Below are 16374 nucleotides of genomic sequence, written 5' to 3' on the forward strand. Positions count from 1 at the left end.
AGAGAGAAAGCATTTTTGTAAATCTATTTTTCTAATCATATAAACGCACATATATGTATTTTTTTTTTAAGAAAATACAACCAAACCTATTAATTCATATTACAAAATAGGAAAAAAAAAAAAACTCATTAACTAGAATAATAACAAAACTTGGTTTTTAGTAAAAAATTACGAAAGATGTCATAAACCTCAAATATTTACTTTACTATGTACTAATACCCGTACACCAGAATACTGTTCATAAGCCACCCCCTGAAATTACCACTTCGTCCTAATTTTTAGTTTATTTACGAATATGCTCTCGTTGTGTCTGACCAAGAAAATTACAATTCTGCCATCTTTTTCTATTTAATCACATAGCTGCCATAAATTCTGTAAAATGATTGTTTTGCCCTTTGTCTGCCATTAACTCCAAAACACTCCATCTGTTCATATTTCTTCTATCCTATGTACCAATTTGGGAATTGAAAATAAAAACCATGTATGTATATTTGCTCTTCTCAGACTTTCAGTTGCTACGGGTAAAAATTCCTAGTATCATATAAGTCTGCTATACCCAATTGAGAAAATATGTTTTTGTGTACTTAGTACATTTAAGAACGTGTTTTGTTTTCTAATAACTTTTGACAATGACTTAATCTACATAAACATCTATCTAGATACACGAATCACAAGTACCTAGTGCCACTCGGTTAGTTCGAATAGGTTATATGTGTTACCAATTTCAACACTAAAGCTTTTGGTTTCAAAATTGAGCTACCAATTACCAACCAAAATTTTTGGTCTTTAATCTTATCTACCCAATTCAATATTTCAGTTTTCATTATTACCAACTTTACAAGATTAAGTCGATTCTCATTCTTGCGTTTGTTAGGGGCCTCCGAATCTCTTGGAGCAACCTCAACCTTCAAAACCTAGGGTTTCGTTGGCGGCGCCATTCTCTCCTCTGGTAAGGTGGCTGATCATGCTGGTGTGATCGGCGAGGTCTTCAATTTCATGCACAGTGACGACACAGATCAAGGGTTGTTGCGGCTAGTTCAAGTGTCGGATTGACATCTTGTTTTGGCGTCCAATCGTGAGGGACAACAAGAAGCTGGTTCCAAGTTATGATTGTGTGCGGCAGCTTGTGGTCACGGAGAGATGATAGGACAAAATGGTGTACCTATCATCGAGAGAAAATAAAGAGAGATATAATTAGGGTTTAGAATTGATCTTTCCTAGCTGCCCTAGGGAGCTATTCTGTTTCAGCCCCAGACTCGAGGCTTGTACCTTCTGTACCTTCTGCACTTCCATTTCTTGCCGAACCAGGAGTCATTGAGACCAGCATCTTTGACACCACATCTTCGGTCTTCTTCTTGTTCTGATTACCACGAGGGCGGCCCCTCTTCTTTGGGGACTTCCCAGTCTTGATAATTGCCAATTCACCAGAAGACAGATAAACCAATTTCCTCCGGAATCATAGCAAGGGAATGCTTAACACGCTTACCACCACCAGAATCATCTTCATCTCTACCCCTACGCACACCTGTGATTTTGGTATGGGAGTGGAACTCAGGAACGTCTCTGATGCTCACCGTCCTTTTCTCTTTTGGAAGAGACACAACAGGGACTGAGAGGGAGGTCGATCCAGATCCCGAGGCAGAAGCATGAAATACCATAGTCGGTGGTGTTATAGGAGAAGGATCTACTACTTGCGAGTCTTCTAACACCCTAGGGCAGCGGAGACCCCCATGATTGATGACCATGCAGTCTCTGCAGCGCCCTAGAAGGTGTTCATAGCGGTACGAGACATGCAACAAGTCCACTAGCGAAACCCTAATCCTGCGTTCTAGACGCACCGGATCATTCTGCGGCAAAATGATGCACACACGGGCGTTGCCACGGTTGAGGCCAGATTGATCTACCTGGAGGATAGGTTTGATCGTTTCACCAATAAGTCTGGCGGTAGCCGCCGTAATAAGAAGAGGGGGAGTCCCTTAATCTTAACCCAAATCCACACAAAATTCAGCGAGACTGCCATGATATCTGAGAATCCGTCATAATCGTTCAAGAGTATCATGGTTCTCTGATATCTCCAAGGTCCACGTCTTTTCACACGGTTCTTTTCTCTCTCACTGATGAATGAGAAGAGAAATCGGTCACCGCGTGCATAAACTTCCACTGGATTCGCCAACCTCCACATATTGCACACGACGCTTCTAAAAGGTTCAAACTCCACCGCCCTCGTGGTGTTAACACTACCAACGAGGTAAAACCTCGGAGCCACAAAACCCTTTGCCGGGCTACGAAGATCTCCAAGATCAACTGGTTCTTCTTGCTTGCTATGAGAGAGTTTCGATGCTAGGCTAGCAGTCATCACAACTACAGTGGTAGCCATGGAGGAGAGGATGCCGCACAGCCGAAAACCTAAAAAAACCCTAACCCTAATTTGGGAGAGAGAGAGAGAGAGAGAGAGAGAGAAGGAGTTTGAGCGGCCGCGGTATATTATGATATTTTTCTTAATTAAACCAGCTAGATTTTGTTTTTGACTATGTTCACACATATGATTGAGCATAAATTGTATATACACATAATTACAAATCAAATTCAAAGTCCTAGGTCGTGTCTATTCACAATCACAACAATTTAAGTCCATGTCTTGTTATGAGGCTGGAAAAGGTATATATATATATTAACCATTAAATTCTAATTCCATAAAGCTACTCTAAATTTGTGATACCGATATTTATAGATGTAACAACAGATTTGTCGTTATTTTGGTAAAGATAGTTAGGTAATATGACTATGTCGACATTTTTACATGTTTATGAATAAATTTTTTTTTGTCGATATAGTGACTGGAATCAATTATATGTAAATGTGTACAATTAATAAATGTAGTAAATTTGTTGTTAATGTTGTAAATTTGGTTCAATATAATCAATTAACTTGTAATTTTGGTTCAATTAGTTGTAAAATGAGTGTATAGTATACACCCAATTACCATGAACAACCCCAGCAAAAACTTGAAAAATATTTATTTACTCTTTTTCTTTTTTTATCTTTTAAACTGTGCATCGAAGTCCTCACTCCACATTTAAAACCAACATTGTCCTCAATATTGTCAAGTGAGCTTGAAAGTTAAATCTATGTTAGATTTATTCATGAGAAAGACGAGGCGAAGACATAAGAAAAAAATTATGGACAATATTAATTAACCTAATATGTAGAGAAAAGTTCACTGCTACAATTCCTAGCAATGACCACACCCATTAAATGTGGCAAATTGGGCTAAAAGCCACATTTGTACATGTCCAAATCTGATTGCAACGTTGTAGCAACTTAAAAAAAGTTCGTGGGCAACAAGCCCGTTGCAAATATGCAAAAATGCCACATATGTAGTCCAAATATGGGTTTGTTTCTCTTTTGACAAATATGTGGGCCCCTTTCTTCAAACAATCATTAAATTATGTCATCTTATTTACTGTAACTATCAATCAGAGTTAATTTGTTTTGTTGAAAAAGAAGAAAAACCATTTACATTATGTAAATAAATTTCTACCCCCATCTGCACATTAATTATTTATTATTGTGTCTCAGTTAATCAGTTTTTTTACCTGCGTCTCAGTTGTAAAAGCATTGAATGATTTTTTGAATTTTATATTTTTCTAAATTTGTGACCAAATCCTCTACTTTCATTATATTCATTCCATTGGAAATATTTCAAAACAGGTCATATATATCTATATAATCACACTTCAGATCATGTAAATCAAATAAATAGATTAATATATTGAAGAGTGCGTCTATTGCCACCCTACAAACCACTTTACTCACCCCACACGTTGTTGATTTATTGAATTACCAAAATGCCCTGATGTAAAATTACAGCAAAAGACAATAAGTTGTTACAAATTACAAATTATAATTTTTTTCTTTTCTTTTCTTTTTTATCTTTTTGTTTTGAATGAACACAAATTTCATAACTCTAACCCAGATTTATCATATTCGGTCGTGTGTCTGAAGACACTAGCATTTAATTTGAAAATGAGGTAAACTGTTTCTATTTTTTTTCTTTGTTGATGATTCGTCTATCCCTTTACTTATTATTTCCTATGTCGACTTTGTATGTAAATTCTCATGAACAACTACTGTACCGTATTTATGAACAACGGATAGATCAGTTCAAGAAACTTAGAAGTATGGAAGGCGTTGCTACTAAGGATACATTTACAGACATTAATTGTGCATCTTGATATCAATTGATACCATTGAGTTGTTAAATTTGAGAGTTTATACTTTCATGTGAATTTTTGTTTACTTTGTGATTTTATTTATCTTGAGCAAATCTGAATTTGACAAAATATATGAAGAGAATGTAGGGTGAACAAAGTAAAATTGAGAAAAAGGTTTTTTAGGTATTGTTAATGGGTGAACAAAGTATATTTACAACTAAAATTATATGAGTGGGGTGTGAAGAGAATGTGGGGTGAGTAAAGTGGTTTCGGGGTGGCAATAGACGCATCCTATATTGAATCCCTCATTTACTACTTTCATATTACATAAACCAAACTAGAGGTTTAATTACATACAAAACAACTGCTTCATATATCAGTACACATAGCAGTTGAACACTATTATATACAAACTGCATCAGACTTCTTTATATTAGCAAAATCTAAACCTGTCTGAAGATAAACTGAAGATCTCTATGCATTTATTCCATGTTCAGGTAACTATGACCAAAATACCAGAGAGATCATAAATTAAGTTCAAAACAACAAAAATACATAGCCTCATGCATAATTTGTACTGACCAAAAGGTGAAGTCTGAAGTGACTCAATTAGTGGCAACTTGGTCCTGCAATTCTGAACTAATTTGTGGTATGTAAACATCATCCATGTTTCAATCATATGAAGGCTGAATGTGGCTCATTGATGGTTGGCAAGTAAAACCACCCTTCATTCGTATAGCAACAAGCAAGTCATTTGGTTCATATGCCCCAAGTAACACAGCCAAAAGTGCTTCCTGTTTTTTCATTGCAATGTTCATATTTTTAAATTTTTTTGTTGTGGCAAGAGCTTGTTGGTTCATTTCCTCTCTAAGCTTATCTTCCTTTTTTTGGCTCTCATTCGGAATAATTTCAATCTCAGCCTCATGTTTTTCCCTTATTGCTTGTGCCTCTAAATGAACACCTCTTTTCTGCAATAATATACCAGGAACTTGGTCTGGTACAACTCCAATGCCAAATCCTCGCACCTCTTTGTGTCTCTCTTTTCCTGTCACACCCCAATTTTCGAAGGATAATTTTTAAAAATTTGGGCATGATATATCTTAACATCTTAAAATCTCAAAACCTGCTCAACAACTTCCAAACTAAACTTAAATGTTAGAAGTGTAAATGTCAACAAAACTCAACAACTGAGTTAAACATTACATCTCCTTAATTACATTAACTTCAAAAGTCTAGTAAAATAAGGACGCTCACATGAGCTTAAAAACAAAGTGCAATAATATACAAATAAAATAAAGTGCACAGAAACTAAAATCCTACCACTATGCCTCCGCCTCAACCTTGCTGATCAACACCTGCAGGTCTAACCCCTACACCATGAATTGGTGCACCGGGTTGTAAACAACAAACCCGGTAAGCTAAAAAGCTCGTATGAGTAACTCCCAAAAATAACTCATCACATAAGATAAAACCGGTAATTTCTACTTTAGAACTTAGTTCAAGAATCGCCTCAAAACAATAAAATTCAAAAGAGAGTAAATAAGAAAACACAATAATTTCCAAAACAATCAAAATCATAAGTGAATTCTGCAAAAATGATATTTCAAGAATTCCACTAAAATCACACAAATAAGATTGAAAATCTCCTGCATTAAGCATAGTTCAGGAGATACTCAAAATAAGAAATTTAATTGACAACAATTAAGAACAATGTTAAAACCACATTTTCAACACTTTTACAAATAACATGTACCCATGAGTCCCAGATATTAATAAATACCTCTTATGACCTACAACAACAATTTGTGTACTCATGGGTCCCAGATACCATAAGGTATCTCCCATGACCTACACTGACAGACGGACTAGAGCTCTATTCCTAACTGTAACCAATCACCCGGCCAAAGGCTTAGAACCCAGTTTCACTGTCTAATAACAAATCACAAAATAAAAATAGCATCATAACCGTAACCAATCACCCGATTAAAGGCTTAGAACCCAGTTTTACTATTTAATATCAAAACACGAAAATGATGAATAGCATCTTAACCGCAACCAATCACCCGATTAAAGGCTTGGAACCCGGTTTGGCTATTTATCCAACAATCACAATATCACAACATTATCATCAACAACACAAGATCACATCATAAATTATATCCTTCCACATAGATATATTTACATGAACAAATATAGATATTTCACAAGAATAATCTATCAATAACCAAAAACATTATGATCATATGAACCTTAAAAATAATCATAAAATAGGAAAACTTGTTTTAACTTACCTATAAGCCGTTGGCGATCAAGCTCATATATTTTAAAACAAACAAAAAAAACACATAATTTTTAAATTATAATCATTATAATCATCATCATCATCTCATCATAATCATAATCATCATCACCATCACCATCATCATCATAATCATCATCACAATCATCATCATCATCATAATCATCATCTTATCATCATAATCATAATCATCATCATAATCATAATCATCATCACCATCATCATCATAATCATCATCACAATTCCATAAATAATTGGTTCCAAGTGAACCTTGGTGAGATGTTACTCACCTAAATACTCCCGCTGCGTCTTCAATAACAACACAAGAGTCAAGCTAAGCCAATCACACTTCACAAATTACCTAAAATTACATAAACAATAACCTTAGTAACCAAGGATATCACAACACCCTTAAACTAACCCTTAGCTCAAGGGAGGACAATTTCCCAAGGTCATCACACTTAACAACCCCAATAAGACTGCCTCTAATCCTCAAACCCTAACTCATATCTCAAGCCTAAAATCAAACTTAAAGTCCTAACATACAAACCTTGCTCACAACCTAGAAATTCTACATCTTAACAAGCTCAACAATAAGAGTTAGCTAACCACATAAAAATAAAGCTAGGAACACTGCCGGAAGCGCTGCCACACGCCACCACAGGCGGCGGCGAGTGGGCCCCTCGCGCCACCCCATCAACTTCAAAATCTAACCAAGTTCCTAACAACAAACTTGTAGGTCACATCAAATGGAACACTTTTCATACCTGTGGCCAAAGCCAATTCGGCCAAAAAGAGGCTGGAAACGTCGTCGGAAAAAAAACAGGGAGCATTTCGAACTCCAAAGCTCCACGCTTCGAATTAGGCTTCAAGGCTGGTATCATCATGCTCAGAAGAACAAGAACTTCCAGAAATGGGTAGCCTCAAACCTCGATGTCGCCGGAATCAGTCGGAGCTTCACCGTCGGTGGCAGCAGCAACTTGCGGGCCTTGCTGTGCCGTGCATAGTGCTCCATAGGGTGTAAGGCTGGTATGAATAGAAAGAGGGGCGTGAGAGCTTTCCAACGATACCAAGCACGCCCAAATCTATCACCGGATGGCCGAGTTATGGCCGGAAGAAGTTTGAGGGTGAAAATGGAGACGGGAGAGAGAGAGAGAAAGCTGAACCGGGGAGGGGGGGGGGGTGCTTTTGTGCAAAACCAGGGTTCCAAAAATAAAAACCCTCAACTTTTTCTATTATACTAATAATCTCGAAAACCACAAAACTTCCGTTGACCAAAACTTCTTCCTACGAAGTCCGTTTTATGCGTGCCGCATGTCTACGAACTCGTATCGCCAAGCTCTACAACTTCAGTGAAGGACGTTTCTCGAGAAACCCAACGAATAAAAAGTCAAATCTATGACCCTTAAAGAAACAAAAAGAACCCTTTAAGAAACAAAAAGAACCCTTTCGGGAAATTTACGTGTCCGAACACTTCCGCTCTTTTTTCGAACCTCAAAAAACACTAACTTCTAACTCGAAAACTCCCAAATAATATTAGAAACTAATATCAAATTTCCGGGGTATTACATTTCCCAGCACAGATATATATATATATATATATATTTCATTGATTTCAAAATCATCAAGAACCTCTGGAAGTTGGGATGCCCTCTTTGAAGCCTTCTTCTTTTCAATCTTGTCCTTCATTAGTGCCTATATCAAACAACCATATATACCATACCACATGATGTCAAGTATCATATCATTAATAGGTTTAAAACATTCCTAATAATATTTAAGAAGACAAGATTTATGCTTACAATAGCTTGTTTAGTCTTTGGTTCTTGAGGTTTTTCAGAGTCACGGACATGGGTAAGCTTAAACATTTTGCAATGGTCTGGGTATACAGCTCTATTTTTATTTTTCTGCACACATATGAACCATAAATAATCTAACAAAGAAAAACATAACATATCAATATGAGATTATAATACCAATAACAGATGCTATTTTTCATCAGTGCTTAGCTAAAAACCAAACTGTTGAAACCATATAAGAATAGACTGAGTAAGAACACATACTAATTAATATGTTTTCCATTGCTTTGGAATTTTAATTCATTTGAACATGTATTTATTCAAAGATCATGATGACTTAGGTGCATGGAGGTGAACCAACACTATAACCTAGAGACTCCTCTCCTATAGATGCCCAAAATAGTCCTTTGTCATCAGTAAAGCTCTACATCCGGACAATATACCCAGTGCCCTCAATATATTTACTGATTTGAATCTTATGTGAATTACGTTTTATTTGAATTGTAAAACGATCTCATTCCTCTTCTTTGCTGTCTAGTTTAATTCTAAGAAGAGTAGTGATTAACAACCTGTCACATAAAACATTTATAGACGTATTTGTAGATATTTCTTCCCCTGCAATATTTCTAGTAACTCATTTATGAGAGACCATAATGTGTTATCTCTTATTAATTATTTTACCTGATATGCTTTGATATTTATTTAAAATGCAAAAAGATGTTCATTACTCTTCTTTTGTTGTTTAGTTTTATTCTACTTTTGCTGTCTAGTTTTATTCTACTAAGAGTTATTAATAACAAGATACCACAAGAAAACACGTACATTTGCTACATATATAGCAGCTAATATCTTAATGAGCAGAATGTGAAATGTGAAATCCCTTAATACTTCATGTTACTCCACAACTGAGCTCTTATAGTAACACCTAGCCTCATAATAGACTGAGCTCTTATAGTAACACTTAGCCTTATAATAGAACATGTATTTATTAAAACGAGTCGTCTGTTTTACACCAGAGTAATCTACAGTTTGAAACGGGCGTTAAGCCTCAGTCAAGCCGACTTCTAGTTGAGTAAAAATGAAGTTTACTGGAAGGGCAGATCTGTCAATTCCTCAATAATCCAACACAAAAAGTGAGGAGAAATATGACACTACTACAAAAAAACTTTCTATGACAGTAAATTAATGACATTTGCCCGAAAACATCATCGTATGTTATCTTTATGACGTTTTCAGAAGCAAACGTCATAAATCTGAATTTATACTTTCTTTTATGACGTTTTATGACCGTCATTGTAGGTTTTGATTTTTAATGACGGGTATCGACTGTCATAAATTTTATGACTTTTTAGAATCGTCATCATATATATTTCCATGACATTTTTCAAACGTCATGCTTGAAATATTTTATGACAATTTTCAGGTGTCATGAAATCATTCGGCCCAATTGTTCGATGACGTTTTTCGAGTGTCATTAATTTCGGGATGGGCTATGACTCTTTCCCAACGTCATAAAATCTTTTGGCCCAAATTTTTGAAGACCCCGCTTGTTGGAATTTTCACTTGGCGCTTTGGCGGCTAGCCCAAATTTATGGCGCTCAACTGTCCTTTTTAATTTTTTCTTTTCCTTTTTTGGTTTACCCAAATAAGATGAGATATTTTTTAAGCCTTGTAAGCAAAGATTACTCGTTATCTTTTAACTATTTGTGTTGAATATAGCAAATTACCTCGTTCTAGATTTCTTACCCCCCCATCGAATCGGTCAACCTTAATTCAACCTTTTTTTTACACGAAACGCGGTTGACCGACATCGTACGAGACCCTATTTTTCCCTGTTTTCGAACCACAGGCTCGTATATATGAGATTTAGGAACCCATGTGAAAATTTTGTTAAATTGACAGTTCGGTGATTAGGCTCCCCTTAGAAGCGCTTAAGCATAATTAGGGTTAACCACTTTTATTGGGGCACAAACGTTACCGGAAGTTTGTGATTTTTCAACCCCAAGCGTATTTCACTATTCAGATCACATCATATTTCACAAGATTTTTGATAATTTTACTTCTTCAGTATAGTTGTTTCACAAGAATTCACACTTCCATATAACCTACTAAACAAGTTATGCCGCTTTAGCAAACATGGGACGATCGGAAGTCATAAATATGTGAAAGTTTTTGTGTACTAATGTGAGATGATAGGGTTGGGTTTTTAGCCACAAAATCAGATCCAAACAAGGAGCGAGAGAGAAGAGTCTTTTAAGGTTGAAACCTAGGAACACAACTCTATAGGCTGAATTGAAGTTTTCAACTCCGTAGGCTGAATTGAAGTTTGGATCGGGGATCCGTCTTTTGTAACCTATATCACTGGATTTATGGTGTTCCTTTTATGACTCTTAGATATATATTTGGAATGATGTGGTTCATTCAATTTTGAATAAGCACACACAGATTATGGGATTTATTCCATATGGAGTAGTATGATTGTGACAGTGTTTCTTCGTTCTTGATGAGTTTTGACTTTGTTGTGGTTGAAGCCAATGTTTTAAAAGGCTAAGGCGTAGCCTCACCAATGGCACGAGAGCCTCACCAATGACACGAATATATTTCTTTGTCGACGCCTTTTGTCTTAGGCAGCGGAAGATTCCATCGGCTAAGTAAACACATCATTCATTCAACTTCTGCCTAGAAGAGAACACAGATTCAACTATATTTTCTCCACCCCCCCCCCCCCCCCCCTCCTCACCAGAATTCATCCGATCCAAATCTAGTTTTGGAAGCTTTTCTTCATGAATTTGATCGATCTTCAAGAGCTGTTTCTCTCCTAATTGGTATGTAACTATTTTAATTCATCTACTTTCTTCATTTAGGCATATTTTCCGGTGAACTTTCCGGCGATTTTGGCGGTTCAATTTTTATGGAATGTTGCTTACTTGTGAGGATAATATAATTACTGGATTGCTTGATGCGTGCATGATATATGTTACTTAATTTGATAGTGTATATACATGTTGAAATAAATGGTGCAATTTTTACAGTGGTGTATATATATATATATATATTATATATCTCTAGTCTTTGTGTGTATAATATGTTGTACCTATAATATGTGTGTATAATATTATGTTTGTATATATATATATATATATATATCTAACTTTTGTGTGTATAATTTTTAAGAGTATATTATACATATATATATATATCTTTAGCTTTTGTGTGTATGGTTAATAATTATGTGAATAATATGTTTATCAAATTTTCGTTTTCATGCAAATCATTTGTGTATTCAAATGATAAAAAATAAAATGATGAATCATGTAATTAAGAATTATAATATTCTTATACATTCATCAATTGTTACCCTTAGAAATCCCGTTCGAGAACCATTATGTTACGACTGTGTCTAACAAAATGGTTTTCGAATTGTCCTATATTTGAACAGTTTGGAAGCATATGACATTGAGATTCCGTTTGTTGTTAGTGCGTTTTGTTTTCGGTTGTGGGTATATATATTTCGACAGGATCTTCTTTTATTGTTTCTCGAGTGCATACTAGGTATAGATATTTGTGCACTTGGGGAATTGTGGGGAGATGTTGCCGAAATTTTCTCACATGCGAATTCGAAACGCCCTAACAACAATCGAAATGACAATGTCATGTGCTCTCAAATGGGATTAGGGCCCTAACCGGAGGCATAAGGTGAAGATTAAGCGATATGATGAACAACGTACATTAATATATCTTATATATATAATAAGTATATATATTTCCCATTTATTATTCACGATTTTTTTATTATATATTTTTGTTTCCTGTTATTATAGTGTACAACATGGACAAAAGCTGGATGCAATTAGGGAGGGGGTCCCCTCTTTATATGAGGGACATTTTTGATTTTCTTGAGTTCGTGCGTCTACATAGTCCTCCAGATAAAGTTATTCACATATGTCCGTGCAACAAATGTCTCAATCGGAAACCAGTAATATATGAAGACATGTATTCTCACTTGGCACTAAACGGTATTTGTCCTAGTTATACCACATGGACATGGCACGACGAAAATCAAGTTCAAATGCCTACACTTGCAGAAATTCAAGCACAACATAATTAACAGACATGATCTTCTAATGCTAGTTGCGAGGACTCTGCTGTGATGAACATCTTAAACGACGCCTTCCCGTTCGCCGCCTCAAGATATCAAGAAAATGTTGTTTATAACAACGCCCGTGACACCTTCTCTAATGTCTCTCACGTTGACCAGCAATGAGTATGATAAGTACAACATGCTTGTATGGCAAGTACAAACCCCATTGTATCCTAACAGTGAGCATACTGTGTTGGATATGGTCATGAAGCAAATGAAGATAAAAAACAAGCGGGGAAAGACTAACAAATGTTTTGATGAGGATATTGCACTTATGAAGGAAGTGCTTCCTAAAGGTAACAGTTATCCGGAAGATTTCGACCAGGTAAAAAGCATGTTGGCTGACCTCGGTCTTGTTGAGATATATATCCCACATCGGGAATAATGAGACATTGCATGTGGTTTATAAGGGTTTGGGTCACTCCATCAATTGCCAATTGGTTTTGGATGTGAACCCTAGACTACTTAATCATGGTATCAGAGCCAGGTTACCCACGTTCACGTGTGGAGCCCAAAGGCCACACGAACTCCACGTCACCCCAAATGTTGTCCACGTGTCAGGCTTGAAGATTCGCCACACGTGCGGGGGCGTGTTGAGATATATATCCCACATCGGGAATAATGGGACCTTGCCTGTGGTTTATAAGGGTTTGGGCCACTCCATCCATTGCAAATTGGTTTCGGATGTGAACCCTAGACTACTTAATCAGGTCTTGATCACCAGCAGATAGACACTTGCGTCAATAACTGCATATTGTATTACAAAGATTACAAGGATGAAGTTGAGTGCCCACACTGCTACGAGCCAAGGTATAAAGCTTCCACTTCATCTAAACAGAAAAACCCGCCCATTCCTAGGAAGGTTCTTCGTTACTTCCCGTTGGGTCCTCGTTTGCAGTGTCTGTACATGTCTTCACATACGGCCAAACATATGAGATGGCACTAGGGAGAGGAGAGGATATATCCGAATAATCTTACACCCCGCAGATGAAGAGGCTTGGAAGCACTTTGACTGTTCTTTTACCAAATTTGCTGGAGACTGTCAAAATGTTAGACTCGGACTTGCAAAAGACGGATTCAATCCTACTAGAAACATGAATTTGTCTTATAGTATTTGGCCTGTGATAGTATTTTCGTACAATCTACCTCCCAACATGTGTATGAGGAAAGAGTACAATTTTCTTACGCTGATGGTTCCAAGGTCGTATTCTCCAGGAAAGTGCTTGGATGTGTACATGAGACCATTAATTGACGAGCTGCAGGAGTTATGGGAAAATGGACTTCCTACTTTTGACAGGCATGGTTAAACTTCATTCATGATGAAAGCAGCTGTTATTTGGACCATCAGTAATTTTCCAGCTTACGGGATGTTATCTGGCCAACAAACTAAGGGGTACAAGGCTTGCCCGGTATGCTTAGATGACATCAATTCTAGTCGTCACGCTGACAAAATTTGTTCCTTGGGATCTCGTAGATGGCTTGACGAGGATCACGAGTGACGGTGGGATGCTGAGGCATTTGATGGGACTGAGGAGCATAATCCGAAACCCCTAGGGAGGTCTGGTGAGTGGATTTTAAAGAGGCTTAACGAGCACTGGTTCAGATATTTGAGCACCAGTAAAGAAGTAAACGACTTGAATCCTCCCCTGCCTGATGAGTTTAAGTATTGGACGCACAAAAGTGTATTATTTGAATTGCCTTATTGGTCGATGTTGAAAATCAGACACAACTTGGACGTCATGCACATAGAGAAGAATGTTTGTGACAACGTTCTTGGAACAATTTTTCTCAAAGATAATCTTAAGAAAATGGGTATACGCCCTCAACTATAGCTAGTAGAGAACAAAAAAACCAAAAAAAAACCATAATGCCTCATGCCTCAAGCAGGCTACACAGTCCATCCTCAGAAGAAGGCGGAAGTGTTTCAGTGGCTTCATGACGTTAAGTATCCTCATGAGTATACAAGGAATATCGCTTGATGTGTTAAGATGGGGGAAAATAAGATTACTGGGTTGAAGACTCATGACTGTCATGTTTTGCTGCAACGTCTTCTTCCCGTGGTCATTAGACCGTATTTGTAAAGTGATGTGGCTGACACGTTAGTGGCTTTATCCAAGTTCTTTCAGAGGATATGCGCTAAAGAGCTTAAAAAGTCTAATGTTCGGTCGTTGCAAGAAGACATTTTGTATATCATGTGCAAGTTGGAAAGGTTCTTTCCCCAAACTTTCTTTGACATCATGATTCACCTCATGATCCACCTTTCAGAACAAATGTTGCTTACTAGTCTGGTACAATATACCTGGTGCTATCCAAATGAGAGGTATGCACTCTTTTTCTAATTAATCATCCTTTCTAATTAAACATATAGATTGTTCAACAATACTACCAATTAAAACTTCATATACCAATGAAAAAAAAACAAACATAAGCTAGATAAACTGTGATAATGAATCACTGTTGTTACCGAGCTTCACTGAGTGCCTATATTTCTCATCAAGATCAGTGAACCATTGTTTGTTCCTTAATAATACATGTTTATACTTCCTGAACTCTTAACAATCATGTAACAACAATGATTTCTTATTCATAGACCAATTCATTTCCTTAACTACTTACTAACTACGAATAATACAACTGATATTCTAGAGGGCAGATCCTCATATTCACTTGCATAGAACAAACCCTAATCAATAGAAGTATCTGTTCATCTATTCCAATTAACCTTCACTTTCTCACATATGTAAAAAACAAAAATTTGTGCAGTGTACTTGCATGTTCAGGTACATGTACATACATATGGAATAAGATAAGAAACACGAGACATAATGACATTATTACTGCATGTTTTCTTGCACAGACATGAAAATAATATATTTACTTTTCCAGAAGATAGAATCATGAATTCAACTTTATTTTTTATTTTTATAAATATTTTGATAAGGATTAGGTGATATTAGTTCCTTTGTAGCAGTCTGTTAGGTGACAGAGCACCCAATCTACCCCGAAAGGGACCGCTACATCCAGGAACCTACCGCTCTACCCTTATCTAAATTTTTGATTAATAAAAGAGAAAATAGAAGGGGAAAGGAATGGGGGACTAGGCCAAAACCATTATAAAAACAATACAGAAACAATAAACCAAACATCAAATTGGACAAACCCAAAGCTTGGCCAAAAACCACCGTCTAGATAAAATAACCTTTTAAAAGTACTAACTAGAACACCAAACCAACAGCAGAAACAACTATATAACCAATAATAAGATTGGTCAACTTCCACGATAGGCATATCTAGAGGATGCATCAATACCAAGTGACAAAAACAAAAAATTTGGTGGAGCATCCCACCAAAAATCACCAATTGAGGCTCCATAATTTGCTAGCACATCTGCAACAACATTACCTTCACGATATATTCGACTTACCACCACTGCAGTTTCATCTTGATTGCTTGTGCTTGTGTTTGTCTTCTTCTTGGATATCATTATGCTTTTCAGTGTTGAAGAGCCGTAAATCTGTAGGTTTTGTTTATCCCTATCCAAATATATTTTCCCCCATTTCTTGGTTTTCACACCAGGTCTAATATTAAATTCAATATTCAATTGTTGATTGCATTATGGCGGGATTCAATCCCGCTCATTACTTTTTAAGTTTGTTGTTTTCTTCTTTCTTAACATATAAATTGAACTTTTCCTTCTCATTTGCATATAAGTTTGACAAATTTTTGACTATTTTATAATGAGAAAGCCATTGTTTTAATATTTTGTTGTTATCCCAATTCACAAATATCAAGAAGCCACATATGCCTTCAGTTCAAGAATCTCATTATTGATATTCTTACTTTTAGCATATCATGAGCTGTGGTGAATCTATGGAAGTACTTCCCATATATAGTAAACTATCATGCTACCATATAGATTTG

Source organism: Fragaria vesca, linkage group LG6 (assembly GCF_000184155.1).
Source record: "Fragaria vesca subsp. vesca linkage group LG6, FraVesHawaii_1.0, whole genome shotgun sequence".
Classification (NCBI taxonomy): domain Eukaryota; kingdom Viridiplantae; phylum Streptophyta; class Magnoliopsida; order Rosales; family Rosaceae; genus Fragaria; species Fragaria vesca.